The following is a 6,135-nucleotide window of genomic DNA, read 5'->3' on the forward strand; positions in this document are numbered from 1 at the left end:
TCAAAGGAAAAAATAAATACGATGAAGATAAGGCTACTATTGAAACAAGACAATATCAAAAAATCATGAAGAAGTTTAAAGAATCTTTACTCTTATTTCTAAAAGTGCTGATACCATCAAAAGGAAAAACACTCCTATTTATTCTATTTTTGAAGTTTGCCTCTGTTTGTCATCTCAAGGGTTTCCCCTGTCAGTAGCAGCAGTAGTTATAGGAAGGAACCTGAATACACACAGATATATTTTGAAACCTGGACAATTTAACCTAAAATACATTTCAGCTTTGGAGTGCCCTTGAGGGTGGAACTGAATTGCTCAGCAGATGAATAATGGGATTCATTACTATGACCAGTTAAAATCTAACATAACCCAAGGTATTCCCTTGCTGTTTAGCAGCTTAGAGATTGGGGAAAGTAATGCAGCCCCACTTGAAGCAATTTCTTATCCTACTGCAGAAGCCATCAACAAAGGGATATTTTCTTCCTACAGGATAGAGGTATATCTATTTTCATAGATACAGGGAACAGAGGCCACCTCTTTGCATATTCAAATGACCTTGCTTTGATCATTGTAATTCTGTGATGCAAAAAAAATAAGTGCTTATTTATTAAGCAAGCCATAAAAATAGACTTGATCAATATCCTAAGGGTCCATATACTTACCTATATATTTTGCTTTTGTTAGTGTGTCCAAATAGTCATATGAATAATAATGTTAGGTCATCAATTTAGAGACACTCTCTGTGTTCTTTATTCTGTTATACATGCAAAATAAAATCTGCTGTATAAAATATAAATTAAACACTATGAGGTCACCTTTTCCTTACAGTGTTTATCAGATAACAAGAAACAGGGTTTTTATTTTTATGAAGCTAAAATTTATGCAATCACGGTTACACCATAACTAGTATGGTATAAAATTGATATACATATATATGTTAATTTTACCTATGAATATATATAAAAATAGAATAAGATGTCCTAGCTGGTATCCTGGTGTTGCTTAGTTGGTTGGAATGTTGTCCCACACACCTAAAGGTTGTGGGTTCAATTTCTGATCAGGGCACATACCTAGGCTACAAGTTCAATCCACAGCCAGGGAGCCTATGAGAGACAATCGATGATGTTTCTCTCTCACATCCGTGTCTCTTCTCTCTCTTTCATTCTCTCTTTCTCTCTTTCTGTCTTCCCTTTCCTCTCTTTCTAAAAGCAATAAAAATGATCTTGGGAGAGAACTAAAAAAGTAAGATAAGGCTAAAATAATCTATGTTTAGGAAGACCTGTTAACAGACAACTGTGACATTTAACAATGATAACAATAACAACAAAACACTGTGACCTCAAGATATTGATGTTACTTGTCTTAGTCCTACTTATTGTCAATGTCTGAATCAGAACCCATATAATCTAAGGTAATTACCCAATCTATACTGGGTAATTCTAGGTTTTCAAGTAAGCCAGCTTGTTCCCATTCTACAACTAGATTAGTTAGGATAACACATGCCATTATTAAAAGTGAACTCACAAGCTCTATAATTTAACCTAATTAAAGTTTGTTTGTTGCTCACCTAAACTGACAAATACTGAGAGCCTTCCACCTAGGGATCAAGAGCACCTGGGATCTTCCATCATATGGCTCTGTAATTCTCTAGGACCTTTGGTCCTATGGATCCAGCTGACAGAGAAAGAGAGACAGAAAAGTATATGACACAATATACAGATGATGGATCATAGAATTACACACTTGAAGCCTATATAATCTTATTATCCAATGTCACCCCAATACATTTAATTAAAAAAGAAAATCAATATGTGCATTTCAACATTACAAAAAACAGAAAAGAAATGCTTTTCTTCTTAACTATTCTAGCAAATGTAGCACTAATTACTTATATTCACATTTCATTACTGAAAAGCAGTCAGATGATTTCAAAGTCCCCGAGTGGGATCTGGGAAATCAAATCTCTAACTAATAGCTTCACAAAGTTTGTGGAAAAATAATATCTTTTTATGAGACCCATACCGTGTTCTAATTTATACCTGTTGTTCTGTTTAAGACTACTTATTACTATCCAATTTAAGACATTTTAATAGTGTTACCTTCTCAAAAACATTCTGGTTTGAATGACAGATTATGTAATCATCCTATGTTCTACTACAGTGCCCTTAGAAAAATACACAAGATTTTTATAATTATGGTTTGATTTTGGTTCCATTTCTAATACATAAAAGTACATGAATATGCCAACATTATAATGTTTTGTTGCAGATACCATTAGCATACTGTTTAATGTGTTTAGTTCATAGAAAATACTCAACACCTCTGGAGATCCAGAATATTGTAACTATTTTTAAAATATATTCCCCAAATACTTAATAATAATAACATTTCTCAAATGTATGAAATTTGTATCAGAAATTTATCAAAAATAAAATGTTTATGATTTTTTTGACCCTAGATAATGCAGTTTTGAAGAAAATCATACATAAATAAATGAAATGCAGCCAAATGTTCAAAGACACAGTGAATATTTTATAAGCATGTTGGAAAAAATTTAAACATACAGTAAATATACATCTAAAAGAAAGAAGAGAACCGAGGTACTCTGCTACCTGAAGACAAAAGGATTGGATATATATTAACTTCACACCCCATACAATCAGTTAATGCTGCAATAAACTCTCCTGCAGTGTACAATTTGAGTATATAATTTTTTAAATGATAAAGCAAGTGAGGATGTAATAACAGAGCCTTTAAGCAATAACATGCCATGTATCCCGAATACTAGCATTCTGTGATATCACATAAGATTTGCTTATGAAAACTATCTGAGAAACATAGTTTACCATGACAAGTTTCCAGAATAAAAGTACTACTCTTTCTCATGAAATGTAATGAAGACTACACTTCAATGAAGTACAGTTGTCAGCTGAAGGAAAATTACTGCTTTGTTATGTTGAAATAACACATAATATAGAACAGAACATGAATTAAAATAACTTTTGAGACAGCAGCATGTATAATTACATAAGGTGTCTCTACCATGATTTTTTATAATAAAGTATTATATATAGCCCATTCAGCATATTTCCTTCTAATCCGTCTACCCGTCCCTCAATACCCTGTTCTCCCCATTCCAACACAGCTGTTAAATGTCGATGTCACAGTGAAGATTTTATAAAATCTTAAATGTTTTGAGCTCCAAAAGAACAACCTGACCAGTACCTTTCGAACTGAAAACTCAAAAATTCCTATCTTAAAAATATTTTCATTATTTGTGAATCCTCACACAAGGATATGTTTATTGATTTTAGAGAAAGAAGAAGGAAGAGAGAGTGAGAGAAACATGGATGTGAAAGAGAAACATCAGTCGGCCACCTCAGTGCACACCCTGACTGAGGATCAAACCTGCCACTTAAGCATGTTTCCCAAATCGGGACAGAACCCACAGCTTTTTGGTGCATAAGAAGATGCTCCAACCAATGGAGCCACCCAGCCAGGGCAAAACCCTCATAAATTCTTAATTGTACTATTCTATAGCAAATATTCTGGAACTTTCCTAAAATAGCTGATACCATAAAAAATGAAAACAGGAAGAAATGAATGTCTTTATCCTTTTAAACAGAAAATGTCCAAAGTTTTTTCTTATTTGTAATGTTCTACTGAAATGTATAACCTGTCATTTTTGAATGTTCTAGGGTAAGTGTATTTCCAAAATTTTCTGGACTGTTTTGGGAATTATTGTCCATTCCATTCACATTCGTATACAAAGATACCACTAATTTTCTTTTGAAATTTAAGAATATTAATTTAAAAACATAATGTACTACCTATTAGCATATTGCCATGCCATAAACAACATATGAGGAGCGGTTCTGATAACTTAATTGTAGTATTACGAAGAAGTTTATGTAGAAGGGACCCTAACTGTTCTCAAATACAAATCACTCATTTTAAAATAAAAAATCGCAAGAAGATTAACTGACTTCACAAAATCACACCAACTTTTGGTGGCAGAACTAGGGCTGATATTACAGTCACCAATTATTTTTATTTTCATGTGTCCAACACTTTGAATATCTCTTTGATGTGATCACCGCCTGAAGTGTCTGCATCATTATGGATGAAATAAGACATTCACCTGGAGTCCTGTGGAGGAAAAGGGAAGGTCTGGGCCTGGCTTTTCTCTGAAGGGGAGCAAAAGCCTCGCCCTTACCCTGACTGACAGCTTTTACTGGGTTTCTTCCACAGTACCTGATGGTCCTCATTTACTGTGCACAGGTTGCTTTAGATGGTTACCTTTCACAGAAAACAAAGCAACCAATGCCGATAATCACATTACAGAAGAGAAATATTTGCAAATGAAAAGGGCAAAAGTGGTTGAATCAGTTACACCGGTCCTAGGAAGGTTTAGCAGGGATTTTAGGAAGTTACTTTGCAGTAAATGTTTGCCATAAATCCAGGCAAGGAAGTTTTTAGCAAAAAGCAAGACTCAAAGCAGCCTAGGCACATTGCAGGCCTGATCCCCCACGGGAGAACCTAATCGTGGGTGTGGGTCCTGTGCATCTCCCAGTAGGAGCTGGGCTCACGCGATGTAGGATAGTCTCCTACATCTCTTATCTGATTTAATTGTTGCACCACCCTGTAAAAAGGTTAGGATAATAAGTAATATTTCCATTTGGCAAAAGATAAAGAAAAGAAGACATTGGCTTATGTAATCTACCCATTTGGGAAAGATATCCACAAACATGTTAATTTTGTATCATTTGTAGAATATATCCTTTTAGGTATTTTATGTAATGTTTTGTGGCCAACTATCCAGGTAAACTTAGTTTCCCTTTATAATTCTAAAGATGATTTTTGCACCACCGTACTACCAGGCTCCGAGACAGAAAGCTTTGCTCAAAAATCTGTATTGTGTACTGTCACCTTGGCGTGAATAACCTGCATTTCTAAATATGTTCATGTAAAATGTAATTTACAAATAAGTAACATCTTTTGGACAGTTGCCACAAACGAGAAAGTCTTTGTGGAAGTCCAGATTTCCAGAGAAGTTACTCCATTAAAGCAAAAAATATATATGTTTAGACATATTGAAGTGGATAAAAGGAACATTTTGATAATGCCCTCATCATTCCTACACCGAAGTGGTATATCTCACTTAGGGTTAAAAGGGACCTTCTTGGACAATGGTTTTTGCCTGCAGTAGAAGAGGAGAGTGGCTGAGTGAGCGGGTTGCTGTCCAATAGAGTCATTTAAATATTCTTTTTTTTCTTTTTCAAAATACATTTTATTGATTATGCCATTACAGTTATTCTATTCCCCCCTTCATTCCCCTCCACCCTGCACACCCCCTCCCCCACCATTTCCCCCTTTAGTTTATGACCATGTGTCTCAAGTTCTTTAGATTCTATATTTCCCATACTATTCTTGCCCCCTCCTATCTATTTTCTACCTACCATCTATGCTACTTATTTTCTGTACCTTCTCCCCCCTTTTCCTTCTCCTACTCCCCTGTTGCTAACCCTCCATGTGATCTTCATTTTTATGGTTCTGCTCCTGATCTAGCTGTCCTCTTAGTTTGCTTTTGTTTTAGGTGTGATTCTTAATAACTGTGAGTTTGCTGTCCTTTCACTGTTCATTTTTTTCATCTTCTTTTTCTTAGATAAGTTCCTTAATATTTCACATAATAAGGGCTTGGTGATGATGAACTCCTTGAATTTCATCTTATCTGAGAAGCACTTTATCTGTCCTTCCATTCTAAATGAAAGCTTTGCTGGATAGAGCAATCTTGGATGTAGGTCTTTGGATTTCATGACTTGGAATACTTCTTTCCAGCCCCTTCTTGCCTGTAAGGTCTCTTTTGAGAAACCCGCTGACAGTCTGATGGGAACTCCTTTGTAGGTGACTGTCCCCTTATTTCTTGTTATTTCTAGGATTCTCTCCTTGATTGTAATCTTGGCTAATGTAATGATGATGTGCCTTGGTGTGTTTCTTCTTGGGTCTAACTTCTTTGGGACTCTCTGAGCTTCTTGGCCTTCCTAGAAGTCTATTTTCTTTCCCAGATTGGGGAATTCTCCTTAATTATTTGTTCAAATAAATTTTAGAAATGGGAGGTCCATGCCCAAGGGAGACAGA

The sequence above is a fragment of the Artibeus jamaicensis genome, unplaced genomic scaffold, assembly GCF_021234435.1.
Source record: "Artibeus jamaicensis isolate MK-2021 breed Jamaican fruit bat unplaced genomic scaffold, CSHL_Jam_final scaffold_1019, whole genome shotgun sequence".
Taxonomy (NCBI): domain Eukaryota; kingdom Metazoa; phylum Chordata; class Mammalia; order Chiroptera; family Phyllostomidae; genus Artibeus; species Artibeus jamaicensis.